This window comes from Malaya genurostris, chromosome 3 (genome assembly GCF_030247185.1).
Source record: "Malaya genurostris strain Urasoe2022 chromosome 3, Malgen_1.1, whole genome shotgun sequence".
NCBI lineage: Eukaryota > Metazoa > Arthropoda > Insecta > Diptera > Culicidae > Malaya > Malaya genurostris.
This window is the reverse complement of record NC_080572.1, coordinates 124,303,140-124,319,843: the sequence shown is the minus strand read 5'-3', so window position 1 is coordinate 124,319,843 and position 16,704 is coordinate 124,303,140. Positions and strand designations below refer to the sequence as shown.

Below are 16,704 nucleotides of genomic sequence, written 5' to 3'. Positions count from 1 at the left end.
TCGGCTGAAAAGTTCGTATCGTTTCTATGAGAGGGCGCCACTAGAAATAAATCCATAACCTTTTTCAGTTAGTACCAACCTTCAAAAGATACGTGTATAAATTTGACAGCTGTCTGATTATTAGTTTGTGAGATATTGCATTTTGAGTGAAGCTACTTTTGTTATTGTGATAAAAATGGAAAACAAGAATTTCGTGTGTTGATGAAACACTACTTTTTGATGAAAAAAAGTGCCGCCGATACCAAAAAATGGCTTGATGAGTGTTATCCAGACTCTGCACCGGGCGAAGCAACAATTCGTAAGTGGTTTGCAAAATTTCGACTGGTCATATGAGCACCGAAGACGATGAGCGCAGTGGACGTCCAAAAGAGGCTGTTACCGATGAAAACGTGAAAAAAATCCACAAAATGATTTTCAATGACCGTAAAGTGAAGTTGATCGAGATAGCTGACACCCTAAAGATATCAAAGGAACGTGTTGGACATATTATTCACGAATATTTGGATATGAGAAAACTTTGTGCAAAATGGGTGCTGCGTGAGCTCACAATCGATCAAAAACAACAACGAATTGATGATTCTGAGCAGTGTTTGGAGCTGTTATATCGAAATAAAACCGATTTTTTTCGTCGATATATAACAATGGACGAAACATGGCTCCATCACTTCACTCCGGAGTCCAATCGACAGTCAGCTGAGTGGACTGCACGCGATGAACCGAACCCAAAGCGTGGAAAGACTCAACAATCGGCCGGTAAGGTTATGGCGTCTGTATTTTGGGATTCGCATGGTATAATTTTCATCGACTACCTTGAATAAATAATAATTAGAGTTATTAGAGCGTTTGAAGGACGAAATTTCAAAAAACGGCCTCATTTGAAGAAGAAAAACGTTTTGTTTCATCAAGACAATGCACCGTGTCACAAGTCGATGAAAACCATGCTGAAATTGAACGAATTGGGCTTCGAATTGCTCCCTCATCCACCGTATTCTCCAGATTTGGCCCCCAGTGACTTTTTCCTGTTCTCAGACCTCAATAGAATGCTCACTGGTAAAAAATTTAGAAGCAATGAAGAGGTAATCGCTGAAACTGAGGCCTATTTTGAGGCAAAGGACAAATCGTACTACAAAAATGGTATCGAAAAGTTGGAAGATCGCTATAATCGCTGTATCGCCTCTGATGGCAATTATGTTGAATAATAAAAACGAATTTTGGCAAAAAAATGTGTGTTTCTATTAAACGATACGAACTTTTCAGCCGAACTGTTATTTCCCGCCCTACTTTGTTTATAACATATATAATAAGACACACTGCCTTAGCTCTATGATGTTGCGGTCGGAATCTACTTTTCACGTAGGTTTTAATGGACTGCTATTTTAAAGCTGTTTAATGCACAATCCAGTAAAAATTATTTGATTCATAGACTGCCCATACTCGCATATCAGTCTCATATCGATTTTCGCCAATTTTGAGTTAGCTTGAGGAATGGAGTCTTTCCTCAATATACTCTCAGAAATTGCAATGAAAGTTGAGAGTTTGTTCATTAAAATATAAAAAAATATCAACTCATTTCTGTGTCTCATATGCTAAAGTACCCGCATATCAGTCCCATTCAGTGCAAAATTTCAATAATTTCATTTGTTGCAATATTGGAACAGCAAAGGTGTATTACCGATATTTCATGTAATAATACCAAGATTTAGCATTAGGGAGCAAAGCAAAGTCTTGGCATTACATTCCTTTCGTGGAATTTGGCCTTTCTGTTTCAACAGACTTCGCAGCCGATTCTTAGTGTACAGAATCATTGCATGGCTAGTACTATGGATCCTACTGACACTAAGAATCCTTCCAGGTCGGGGCTCGAACATACGACAGCTGGCTTGTAAGACCAGCGTCCTATGCATTGAACCGCAAACCCGGGACCAGCATTAGGGAGCACAATAAATAAAAAAAATCGGAAATAAACTTTTGATCGTCTTTTTCTCAACATGCCGATTTCCCATATGGGACTGATATGCAAGGATGGATAGTATATAAAATGTAGTGTAGTACTCATATCACATTCAGATACCAGAAAACTGTTATTTTAAATATTGGTTGGAGATTTTCAAAATTTTCATAAAAATCAATAGGATTCTTACCATAAAAACATGAACAATTAATTCAGAAAATCTGCATAGAAGTTCTTCTTATTCTGCACTTCTGGGTGGTGTCACCTCACTTGAAATGACACCGATTGATGGCACAGCAAGTTGGGCTATATTGCTAGTTAATTTTCGTTTCTTTTCACTGGACAACAAGTGAAAATCTCGATGCGTGACAACGTGGAGTCGCAAAAGTAAGGGTGAAAATCTTTTCTCGCGAAATACTCAAATTTTCACAGTGTTCACTCGTTGAGGGTTCCACCGGTTCAATGGCTGTAAAAACCACCAGCTACCGATAACATCGTGGGTGTGGGTTTGTGAGGCTTACAAAACGGGCATAGTTGACAAATTAATTTAAATCAAAATCATAATTCATTTTGCTTTGTAGTAAAAAATTGTAACCAAAAAAATTTCCTACGAATGTTCAAACTACTTACACTTGAAGGACTCACTGTTCACCATTTTCAAAATTGAATTTCTCGCACCGGGAATACACGTACATGGTTTGATTCTTTGGTCAATTCACGTAAACGAACTGATAACACACTATTCATTTTAGGGGATGTTCGCATAACATTCATTTTCGTCACGTATAATATTCAATTTGACATTTGGAACTATTTTACGTGATTTTTCAAGTGATTCGAATGTCAATTTTTATTTGTGTGTCAAGATAATGAGCACGCTTACTTGTGGTTCTAAAGAATTGGATCAAAAGTCGCACTGTTTCGTAAAAACCATACCTACCCAAAATTGAATACAACGGGTATTACGACATTTTGGGTAAATATGCTTCTCGAAAAATTTGACTACTATTACTCCCTTTTGTTGACATTTGTAAATGAGTATAAAATACCAAAGACATTGAAAATCTGCAGGGTCCGCCATCTAACATTTATTTTTGAACTAGCGGTTATTTCGACATTGGTAACCTCAATGTCACTTCTGATTTGACAGAAACTTAATTGTATCCTTCCGCTGAACGAAAATGGTTTGCATGTTTAAAAAAAAGTTACATTACATTATTCATGCTTCACATTGTATTTATTTATAACAAGCATTTTAATGTATTTTTCTTACCAACTAGAGCCTGATACGGCTCGATATCTAAAACACTTTATTTTTTCCATACTGAATTTTGGTAAAATTTTTACTACTCATTCGGGTCGGGTACGGGTACAGGTAATTTTTAATCGGGTACGGGTCGGGCACGGGTAAAATTTTTTATTTTTTTTCGGGTACGGGTCGGGTACGGGTAATTTTTTTTTATTATTGATCGGGTACGGGTCGGGTACGGGTAATTTTTTTAATTTTTAATCGGGTACGGGTCGGGTACGGGTAAATTTTTTTGCTGATCACTCGGGTACGGGTCGGGTTCGGGTATAAGAATTTCTATACCCGACCATCTCTACTGACTACCTCAAAATCGTCGTCCTTGCGCGAAAAACCCAAGCAAAAGTATAGAGTTTTCCGCGTTGTTTTAAAATTTCAGAAAACTTAATTTTTGAGTTGTTTGTGATTATCTCACACTGATCAAAATATTATCCTAAATTCCTGATCATATTTTTGATGAACTAGTGAAAGAATTATGTTGCTGCCATTAATACAAGTCGAGATATTCACGATTAAGTTCTGCCCATTCTTCCATATGGCTAATTTTGAAAAGGCGCCCCATAGTAAAGTAAGTCGTATTCACGTATGCACTTAGTTTTCTCAGAGATGACGGAACCGTTTTTGACTAATTTAGATTCAGATGACGGGCCTGACCATCTCATAATTCGCTATTGAATTTCATCTTGATACGACATCCGGTTTTCGCATCGCCTTCACTCTGACAGGTTTGCTTTGATCGAATGTAACTAGCTCGCACGCGCATCCAGACGCTTCGCGTGACGCTTTCGTTCTGACAGCATCCCAAGTTATAACAAGAATTCGATGGGGGACGGGTATAGCGTGATGGGTAAATCAATGCCTTTCACGCCGCCCGCCTGGGTTCGATTCCCAACCCCGCACGTAGGGTCAGAAAGTTTTTCTAGCCCGAAGAGGCGAATGACATTAATGTTAAAGCCTCTTTAAAAAAAATCGATGGAAGCTTTTTTCAAAACAAAGTAATGAACCAACACTTCCCGCCACTGCACAGTGGTTCAAAAGCGCAATTTCACGCTCTTAATTGATAACTCATAGGATCGTGGTTTTTGAGGTACAGTATCTTCAGAAAAGTTGCTCAGAATGATAGACGCCATCTTTTGGCAAATTTTGTTTATGTGATTAATCCCCCTAAAAGTGAGATAAAAATTTTATTTTAGCTCAGGGCCAACATAGGAGATAAGTTACTTTGACAAAGTTGTGCAGAAAGGTATTTCAAACAAGTTTGCTGAAGGTACTATTCCCGTAACTTGAGTGTAATTCAAGATATAATGTATTTTCTGAAAAGGGTTTCCAAAAACCAGTTTTTGTAAGAAGACATATATATTTTCAATTTATATGAGTTTTTCATGTTATACAAAGTTTTTCATCTTTAAAAACTACACAACTTTCTCGAACATACTATGCTGCTATCATTTCAGTTTAATGAAATAGAGCAGTTTTTCATGTTTTTTTACATAAAATTCTGACTTGTCTATTATCAAAAGGCGCAGGAAGGTGCAGATGAGACTACTTACATATTAAACTGCTTCAAAAGAGCTTTCATACCGTGGTTGAATTACTCGTCTGCGATCGTCTGCAGGCGAGATATGTTCTTCCGAAAAATAATCAATTTGATTCAAGGGGTTTTGACATTCGCGCCTAGGACCAGACCTGTCAACTGGCATCTTTTTCCAGAAAAAAACTTTTTTTTTCTTCATTTAAAAAAAAGATCAATCATAGTTACGTGAAAAGTTATGTGAATAACAGATCGGCTGAAAAGTTCGTATCGTTTCTATGAGAGGGCGCCACTAGAAATAAATCCATAACCTTTTTCAGTTAGTACCAACCTTCAAAAGATACGTGTATAAATTTGACAGCTGTCTGATTATTAGTTTGTGAGATATTGCATTTTGAGTGAAGCTACTTTTGTTATTGTGATAAAAATGGAAAACAAGAATTTCGTGTGTTGATGAAACACTACTTTTTGATGAAAAAAAGTGCCGCCGATACCAAAAAATGGCTTGATGAGTGTTATCCAGACTCTGCACCGGGCGAAGCAACAATTCGTAAGTGGTTTGCAAAATTTCGACTGGTCATATGAGCACCGAAGACGATGAGCGCAGTGGACGTCCAAAAGAGGCTGTTACCGATGAAAACGTGAAAAAAATCCACAAAATGATTTTCAATGACCGTAAAGTGAAGTTGATCGAGATAGCTGACACCCTAAAGATATCAAAGGAACGTGTTGGGCATATCATTCACGAATATTTGGATATGAGAAAACTTTGTGCAAAATGGGTGCTGCGTGAGCTCACAATCGATCAAAAACAACAACGAATTGATGATTCTGAGCAGTGTTTGGAGCTGTTATATCGAAATAAAACCGATTTTTTTCGTCGATATATAACAATGGACGAAACATGGCTCCATTCACTTCGATTCCCAACCCCGCACGTAGGGTCAGAAAGTTTTTCTAGCCCGAAGAGGCGAATGACATTAATGTTAAAGCCTCTTTAAAAAAAATCGATGGAAGCTTTTTTCAAAACAAAGTAATGAACCAACACTTCCCGCCACTGCACAGTGGTTCAAAAGCGCAATTTCACGCTCTTAATTGATAACTCATAGGATCGTGGTTTTTGAGGTACAGTATCTTCAGAAAAGTTGCTCAGAATGATAGACGCCATCTTTTGGCAAATTTTGTTTATGTGATTAATCCCCCTAAAAGTGAGATAAAAATTTTATTTTAGCTCAGGGCCAACATAGGAGATAAGTTACTTTGACAAAGTTGTGCAGAAAGGTATTTCAAACAAGTTTGCTGAAGGTACTATTCCCGTAACTTGAGTGTAATTCAAGATATAATGTATTTTCTGAAAAGGGTTTCCAAAAACCAGTTTTTGTAAGAAGACATATATATTTTCAATTTATATGAGTTTTTCATGTTATACAAAGTTTTTCATCTTTAAAAACTACACAACTTTCTCGAACATACTATGCTGCTATCATTTCAGTTTAATGAAATAGAGCAGTTTTTCATGTTTTTTTACATAAAATTCTGACTTGTCTATTATCAAAAGGCGCAGGAAGGTGCAGATGAGACTACTTACATATTAAACTGCTTCAAAAGAGCTTTCATACCGTGGTTGAATTACTCGTCTGCGATCGTCTGCAGGCGAGATATGTTCTTTTCAAATATCCTTGTCCTTGACATTTGCAATGATAACGTTCATTGTATTTCAGATAAGAGTTCAGTATGTATTCGTTACCATGGAAACTCTCACAATAAAAGGTTTTTATGGACATTGAAGTCTACACATAACAAAGTTTAGTAATAATTACAGACGGTTTTTTGAAACTAACTGTCCGACGTTTTTTAAAAGGTATATAAGAAGCCACGACTTTGAAAAAAGGCAATTATCATGTCGAATTACGTTATGTCATTTTTTGATAAGTTTTTTTTCTATAGAAAAGCTCTGCGGATAAATATCCTCTATTCATCAATTAAAGTGGAGATCGATAATCGCTTGCTATATTGTACTGTTCATTTTTTTTTTATTCAATAGTATAATATATATTTTTAGGCTATTGTACTGTTCATAATGACTAAGAAGTTTCTTTTATACAGATGTCGGGGATATTATACACGCGAGCAATCCAGATCACTTATGAATCGGGATCCCACGAATTAGTAATTAGTTTCATTGGATCCTTTGGTTACAAATATTCTTAAATGGCCAAAACAGTCCAAGAAGAATCTGTCGAACGATGCTAAGAGTCTTTTAGCTGGTTAAGAACATTGTCAGCTATCATAAAATAAATACAAATAACTAAAAAATGAGTTTTGATCATACTTTTCTCTACCAGAAGATGACATAACTTAGTTCGATTTGATGATGACTTTTTTAACAGTTACTAAACGATTCAATTTATAGACTTCAATGTGCACAAAAAAAAATATTTTGTGGCAAGTACCATAGTAATGAATATATACTGAAATCTGATCTGAAATACAATGAACGTTATCATTGCAAATGTCAAGGACAAGGATATTTGAAAAGAACATATCTCGCCTGCAGACGATCGCAGACGAGTAATTCAACCACGGTATGAAAGCTCTTTTGAAGCAGTTTAATATGTAAGTAGTCTCATCTGCACCTTCCTGCGCCTTTTGATAATAGACAAGTCAGAATTTTATGTAAAAAAACATGAAAAACTGCTCTATTTCATTAAACTGAAATGATAGCAGCATAGTATGTTCGAGAAAGTTGTGTAGTTTTTAAAGATGAAAAACTTTGTATAACATGAAAAACTCATATAAATTGAAAATATATATGTCTTCTTACAAAAACTGGTTTTTGGAAACCCTTTTCAGAAAATACATTATATCTTGAATTACACTCAAGTTACGGGAATAGTACCTTCAGCAAACTTGTTTGAAATACCTTTCTGCACAACTTTGTCGAAGTAACTTATCTCCTATGTTGGCCCTAAGCTAAAATAAAATGTTTGTCTCACTTTTAGGGGGATTAATCACATAAACAAAATTTGCCAAAAGATGGCGTCTATCATTCTGAGCAACTTTTCCGAAGATACTGTATCTCAAAAACCACGATCCTATGAGTTATCAATTAAGAGCGTGAAATTGCGCTTTTGAACCATTGTGCACTGCTCTTTTCTTTGTAAGGATTTCAACATGCCACTGCTCTTTTCTTTATAAGGATTTCAACATGTGCAATGATGCCGTATATTACGCGCATATTTTCAAAAATATTACTAGAAGATTTCGTCTAAAATTTTTTTTAAACTTGAACAAAATTAGAAGCATTTTTTGTGTATAAACTAACAAACCAATTTGTAGACAGTTATGTCAAATAATAAGAATTTATACTTATTTTTCATCGTCGCACTAAGGCCGTGGATCTCGCGAATTATTTTAAATTTTAGTGAAAATTTGACAGCCGAGCGGCCCATTTCAAGGTTTGATGGAAATGTTTTGAATCCTTTTATAGAGGTCTGAAATTCGAATTTTTCTTCAAAATTCAAAAATATCCATGCTTTCAAGCAGGGTTATTTTTGACAACATCGGAATAACCGCTCGAGTGTCAAAATTGAACTAAAAGTCAAACTAATTCGCAAGATGGTCCACAGCTTGAATGACGGTTTTAAATTTTGAACACACTTTACCCCATAATTCTGGAACTGAAGGTTGAGTCCGGAATAGCAACCTATAGCACCTTTCATCTGAGCCTAAGTTTGTTGAAATCGGTCAAACCAGCCATGAGAAAAATGAGTCGACACATACATACAAACACATAAAGCCATTTTTCAACTCGATAAACTGTGTCGAATGGCATAGGACACTAGTCAACTTTTCAAGTGGTTGCAGAACCTTTCTATATGAGAAGGCAAAAAGCATACCTTTTTAGAATAAAATCGTTATCATGATTTTGTGTTAATACTAACAAGTGGTTATAAATTAAATAAAAGAGAATAATCAACGATGGCAATCGCTACAAATGGTCCCATCTGCTAATGCCGGTTTATCTGTATGAACTTTTCTTGCAATTATTTAAGCGTAAATTTCTTCTGATAAGATGGAAAGATGTAATGTAATGTAAGGGAGTAAAAAGACATGATCGTCAATGATGCAATGATGCGAGCAAAGGTGATGATGTTTTCTTCTTCCCTACCAGCACGTCCCGATGCGTATCGTTTTTGCATAGTTATTTTGTATGACGGTTTGAAAGTTTTGACACTCATCGCCCTAAAGTTTCGGAACCGAATGTCGGATCTGGATGAAATTGCTCAGTATCTTTTAAGACAATAAGAGCTTCAATTTCAACCAAGATTTGTGGAAATCGGTTTAACCGTTGCTGAGAAATCCAAGTGAATTCTGTTTTTGGAGCTTTTCTTCCCTATTAGCGTTGCTTACGGAATTAGAAACCGAGGGCTAAAATCGAAATACTGGCAAAACAGTTTGTTTTTATTCAAGAGTCAACGTATTTTGAAGAACCTCACAGTAATATTTATGAGAATATAAATAATATGAGAGAAGCATCATTACACCACCAGGTCATTTGAAACATTGTTTATCCAAAGTTCACATTTTGTAAAAGTTTCATTTGATTTTTCTATGGAACTCTTTAAATTCCAATTCCTATTCCTTGTGTCCCTCTGATTAGCAATAGAGCAGAATAAAAATCAGTTCTGTACAGGTCGAAATTCTACATAACAATTTTAATTAAATCATTTTACTGCTTCGCTGTCAAACAACCAGAGTTTATCCATTCCATAACACCAACGTTGATTTAGTTGATGTTTCTCATCAGAGGGAGGCAATGTGTCCAAAACTGTGAGTCTAATATTTTTGTGAATATATCTTCTCGAGCATGCTTTAATCATAAAAGCGATCGACGTCATCAATAGGTTTTTCATCACATATGTTTCTTATTATAGGCTTATAGCTCTTTAAATGATCGTACTAAACCAGTTTTTCCTCTCGTTCTAAAAATATTTTGCAATCAGCGTAAAACAAAACAAACCATAACTATACAGCGGTCGTTCTGCTCATTAAGATGGGCGAATCAAAAATAAAGCAAACATTTGAAAATTGACATGTGAACTATTCCGCATCTGTTGCCGGCAGTGTTAATGCAACCATTAAAAAATTGGAGAACATAATCTAATAAACAAATGAGGTCAGGGGCGCGGAGAATTCCCCAGAGCTTCCTTTTTGTCTGCTCGTTCTAAATAGCAAACCCATCGTTTGTTTACTATATAAGAGAAGCAATCGAAAATGCTTCCAACAAGTCTTGTCCCCTCCCCTCGGTCGTCTGTGAATACCGGAGCTAGCACATGCAACCCAGCCAACCACGACGCGATTAACCTAAAGCGAAACTTGAACACATCGTAGTGGTTGAAACGAGTATTTTTTGCTAGTGAAGGAGGGCACCGGGGTGCAGTGTTTAGTCGCATAACAAAACAGGTATTTGCGGCGAGTGTGAATTGACCTGCTTCACCTTTCCCTTGATCGATAGATCGATCTATGGATTGCCGTGGCTGTATTGAAAACGAGGACCGCGTTACAGGTGTTCCATAGAAAATTCCGCTGTGCATAGTGGGAAACATCTTGAATCGAATCAAACAATGGGATCAGCATGTTACATATGATAAAAAGTCTTAATTAGTCTATAATCGAAAGTGATTTTCTTATCCATGGCATTACTGAAAAAGTGGTTCCGCAATTTGATGTCCACATACGACGATTGGAAAAGTCTTAGAATTATTGCAATAGTGTAATTCGATTGGCATTATGAATTGGTCACAAACCAAAGTGTTTGCCACGAACTTTATGAGAATCGCGTGCGAGCAGAAAAAGCAATCGCTGTTAATGATGTTGGTGCGGGATTTGTTTACCTCGTTTTCTACAACGAAACCCAAACCTGTTTGCTGAATCGGTGAATCAGAAAATATTGGCAAATCTATCTTTCGAGTAGTTGATGTAATAGGAGACCATGCGGTAAGGTAGGTAAGGTTTGGATTTCGCGAATATTTCAGTATTAGATTAAGTGCAATATTATTTTTGCTAAAGTTGTCTTTTTCAAAGATTGGAATTGTTTCTTTGAAAAAATGGCCCGTAAAATACGTCGATATTACTACAAGTAATATTTTTAGTTTATTTTGCATGGATTTATTGTTGTGAGTTATTTTATAATTTAAAATTATTAATTCGATCGTAATACAACTAAAATATTTTAAAATACATATATGGAAACAAATTCTGTAATTTTAAAACTTGTTCAAATAGCACATTAAATTGTTATGCTTCATACCTATAATCACATTGAATAGTAGCTTTGTGCGCCGTATCTAAGTTGTTTGAAATTATAGTTCTGGATTTTATAACACATCATTGCTCTAACTATATATCTGAGACTCAACATGGTTTCATGTCTAACCGTTCGATGTCTACAAACTTAGTATCCTATACTTCCTTTATCATACGCTCGTTACAATAATTACTACTAGTAGATTCTATCTACACCGATTTCTCCGCTGCATTTGATACGATCAATCATCAAATTGCCATCTCAATGTTAAATAGACTCAAGGAAGTGACCTTGGACCGTTTATATTTTTATTTTGCCTTAACAATCTATATTTTTCGATCGAGTGTATGAAACTATCGTTCGCCGATGACTTCAAATTATTTCATTTCAACAAATCCACAGCTGACGCAGAATTTCTACGAGAGCAGTTGAATAATTTCACTAATTGGTGTGTTAATTTTGAACGCTTCCAAATGCTCCGTTATTTTTTAGTTGTAAACAGTTTGTAGTCAGTTTAGAATATAACATTTCACAAATTGTTCTGGAACGCTCAACGTATATGAAGAACCTCCAGGACTCTAAGCTACTTTTTAAGGAGCACATTGAGTTTACCATCTCCAATGCCTTTAAGCTACTAGAATTCATTGTCCGCGTTATTAAAGAAGTTCGCTCAACTAACTCAAAACAAACTCAACTAACTCAAAATGCCTCGATTGTCTGATCACTTTACTACCAAGACGAGATCCAACGCAGTGAAGCAATCCACCAAAAATTTGTTCGATTCGCTCTCCGTCGGCTTCCTTGGAGATACCCTTGGAACCTTCCAAGTTACCATGACAGATGCAAATTCTGGCAGCTATTCTTCAATCAAGAATAGACTGCTTCGAGCACTTACAGCTTTTACAAATAAATATCCATCGCTGTAATCTTAGAAACTATTCTTTTCTTCGCATCCTCTATACTAGAACTATTTATGGGTACAACGAGCCTTTTGCCACTGTTCCAATTAATTCGACTTTAATATATCACGAAATGTAGTCAAAAATGTTGCTATGATTACTATCTAAATAATGTTAGTTTTAGTTATTTTAGCTAATACAATATTTAAGTAAAATGTCCCATTTGGATGATAGTATGTTGACGCAAAAGAAGAGGAAGTTTTATGCCTGTTGGAGAGCAAGTTACACAGAAACTTACTCCACTTACTCCTATTTCCAAATAAACAAATAAACAATTCAATCGACTCGCGTTGCTGACGTGTCAACTGCTGGTGTGTTTAACATGCTGCGTTTTTCAAAAGAAAATTCAAAATATTATTATTTCACTTCAACAGCAATCGCATATTATGTTGCTTTAGTCCTAAATGGTACTAAAACATAGTACATTTTGAACTGCGTTAAAAAAATCGTCAGAACAATTGAAACTAATTTCATGCAACTAAAAAGATGTAATTTTTGATAGGTTTGACAAGCTTGACATGATGCTTATTCAACCGAAGAAATTTCTGTTATGTGTTGGGCTGACTTCAATGTGATATAATTTTATGTCAAAGTGTCTATTGCATTTTTCCAAGCATCATTGCAGTATTCTGGTCAGAGCTCTGACTGGACATTGCAAACTCAAATATCACATGGCTATTATTCAAAGTGCTGAGTATTATTCGTGTGATTTGTGTGAATGCGATTACGGTACATCATATCATCTGTAATTGTCCCGCATTGACAAAATACGTATGCGGGTTTTTGAGGCAGTTCCGGGGAGTTCGGTGGGTTGATGTCTTTTTCCACGAATTGTACATAATTTTTTGACAACCACTGCAGAACGGAGTTGGCGTAGTGGGCTGAAGTCAAATCCGGCCAGAAGAGAGGAGGAGCCTTATGCATTCTCTTCTTCAAACATTCTTCCTCGTACACCTTGGCGTTAATTGTGCCCTTCGTGAAGAAAATCGACGACCGCAAACCACAGGTACAAATTGCTTGCCAGACTAACACCTTCTGCCCAAACTTTTCCATCGCCGCCGTGGTGTCAGCGTCGTTCAGGTCCTGGTACACCGATTTCGTATAATATTGCGGTCCGGGCAGCGCTCGAGAGTCTTCCTTGGCGTAGGTTTCGTCGTCGATCAGGATGCATCCGTCTTTATTCTGTAGAATCCGGTTATACAGTTTTCGCGCGCTTGTTTTGGCCTGAACTTGCTGTACCAGGGACTTTGTCTGCACCTTCTGTTTCTTGTACGTTTTCAGGGAATTCCGAACTTTGATCCGTTCAATCATCCCGATGCTGGTGTTGAACTGCTTGGCCAAATCCCGCATCGACGCCGATGGGTTTTTCCTAATGTAAGTCCTGGTCGGGCTGGCTGGCCGTTTTCCTAACGGATCGGGGTAAATCCTTCATGGCCCTGTCCATTACATTAGGAAAAACCCACCGAACTTCTCGATAATATTTTTGACACTGGTGTGGTGCACTTTCACCCGTTTTGCAATTTCGTTGTACGTGACACCACTTTCAGAGCACCAAGTGTGCAACATTTTTTTTTTTCGCGTTTCCGGATCAATTCGACTCATCATTGAAACGATAAACCGTACCAAAACCAATCAATTGCGCAGCTGTTATTGACATATAAACAAACATGTCACCGCAAAACACGCTGCAAAAAATTAAGCCATTTCAGAGTAATAACTGTTTGAATGTTGCTATTTACTTATCGATACACTCCTTAGCAGATTGTTTGGCATCCTTTATGGGTGCCGAATTTACTTCTGCTCGTACATACTGTGAATCGTTTTGCATTCTTCCGGGAATGCAGAATGGTGTAGCTTTTGTAAAATCTCTAAATCCTCTCGGGAGTTGGAGGTTTTATTAACTGTGTATTTTGGCATCTGCAGATCGTTCAGTATCCTTTCGGGGGTGCAAAACGATTTGTTTCTTTATTTTTTGTTCTGTTTTCCCACCTCACCCACTTCACAATTCCCTTCCATGTTCCTTTTATCCTTTCCTTCCCAGCAGGAAATTGATGAGAAGCTACGACAAGACACAAATCACCAAATAACTAGGGGAACGTGCCACTTGAGCCAATTAGTTCTGATTCCTGAACTGGTATGTGTGGATGCAGTTCAAGAACGATTCTTGTGCTTTATCCAACTAGTTGGAAGTGGTAAAGCTGGTTCAGGACCAACGGAATCATTAAGTGCAACAGCTCTAACCAACTCATCAGCCCATTCATTTCCATTAATACCAGAATGGCCGGTTCCCCATAAGAAATAAACAGCATTTAAAGGGCTGAGGTCTTCAATCTGAGTTTGACATGCGATCACTAGATTCGACCGAGAATTATTCGAACTGAGTGCTTTTAAAGTTATTTGACTGTTGGAACAAAAGTAAATTTCTTTACCACAGATACTCTACTGAAGTGCCGATTATTTACACACAGAATCGCGTAGATTTCTGCTTCGAACACAGTACAGTATTTACCAAGTGAATGGGACAGCTCTAGTCTCATTTCACGACAGTAGACACCAGCACGACCATTCAACAGATAACCGTCCGTATAACAAACTATGTATTCATCAAGTTGCCGTTCCAAATAACCAGACAATCATTCCTCATGAACCTCCACGAACCGGATTAGTGCATTTTTTTGCAAGAACCGGATAAAAACACTTTGAATGCAAAAGCAGGACCAAAACTAAACCGATTTTTCCGAAACAAATGTTTTCATCCGGTTCTTGCATTCAAAGTTATTCTGCCGACTGCGGTTGCGGACAAAGCATGGTTTGCTAGTTTGTTACGAGCGGCCAGATCCATGCTGCGTTGCACAGCGACAGACGGCAGAAAAACTTTGAAGGTAAGGCCCGGTTAAAAACAGTTATATCGGAAGAATCGGCTAAGTTTTTTTTCCGTTTTCTGCATTCAAAGTTTTACTTTACTTTTACTTTTTAAACTAAACTTTTGACTACTAATGTTGATTACATGTTATCTCTTCAATGACTACTCAAAAGCAATACCAGGGTACTACAAACACAATTGTATGAGACCTGACCTTACAGCTCAACAGAATTTCCTGCCGATTCGATTCAGCGATTCATCGGTTTGGCGGATTATAATTTCAAATGAGTTGATGATCGCAATGTTCAAATGAGGCGATAATGTGAGTAAATGTTAATATTTCTAAGGTTATGTTTCCTACAGATGAAATAATTCACTTTTGAATTTAAGTTAATGGAAATTGGTTTATGCATCTTCGCGGAACTTAAGTGACATTATTTTCTCTTATTCTGGTATATATCATTATGTATATATATATATATATATATATATATATATATATATATATATATATATATATATATATATATATATATATATATATATATATATATATATATATATATATATATATATATATATATATATATATATATATATATATATATATATATATATATATATATATATATATATATATATATATATATATATATATATATATATATATATATATATATATATATATATATATATATATATATATATATATATATATATATATATATATATATATATATATATATATATATATATATATATATATATATATATATATATATATATATATATATATATATATATATATATATATATATATATATATATATATATATATATATATATATATATATATATATATATATATAAATAAATAAATAGATGTGATTCCGGATACGGTAGTCGGATCCAGGTGACATTCTTTGGATTCTTTGAACTTTAGATGGTACTAAATGCTTTTTGCCTTTCTCATATAGAAAGGTTATGCAATCACTGTGAACACCGACTTTTGAACCGACCACTCGACTCAGTTCGTCGAGTACGCAAAATGTCTGTGTGTGTATGTATGTATGTATGTATGTATGTATGTATGTATGTATGTGTGTATGTATGTGTGTATGTATGTGTGTATGTGTATGTATGTGTGTATGTGTGTGTATGTGCGTATGTAACGTTTTTTGCACTAACTTTTTTCATACATGGCGTGACCGATTTTCACAAACTTAGGTTCAAATGAAAGGTCCTGTGATCCCATGCGTAATTCCTGAATTTTATCCGGATCCGGAAATATAGGGTAAAGTGTGTTAAAAATTATATACCATCACTGAAAATGGGGAAAAACCTTAAAAAAATTCTAAATCGACCTTAAATCTTTTCCAATTGATAGTTTTTATCAGTAGACGGTAAAACAAGCCGATTTCGGTTATTCTTTTAAGAATCGAAGAAAATTATTTTGTAGAATACCACAGTATTATATATGATAGTATGATTGATATGAGAAAAGCATCATAACACCACTAGGTGGATTAAAACAGGTTTTTTAAATATAACTTTATGAAAATCAGTTCAGTCACGTTCGAGAAAATTGAGTGGAGATTTCTGCCTGTTTCTCGTTTGCACTTTACACCTTATGCTGCTGCCAGAGTGTAATCGTTGTATGAAGCGTCAAGACATGCGTGCGTGTTAGTTACATTTCATCAAATCAAACCTGTCAGAATGAATGCGATGTATTAACAGTACACCACATTACATTTCGTTACTTTGTTCCGCATTCCGCGCTCACT

At 35.9% G+C, this 16,704-nt stretch overlaps 1 protein-coding gene across 1 annotated transcript in view; it reads left to right on the top strand.

Moving 5' to 3' along the window:
- The window catches only part of LOC131434883 (rho GTPase-activating protein Graf), a 107,787-nt gene that overhangs the window by 50,508 nt on the left and 40,575 nt on the right, over positions 1 to 16,704 (top strand). The gene's annotated exons all lie outside the window — the stretch shown is intronic.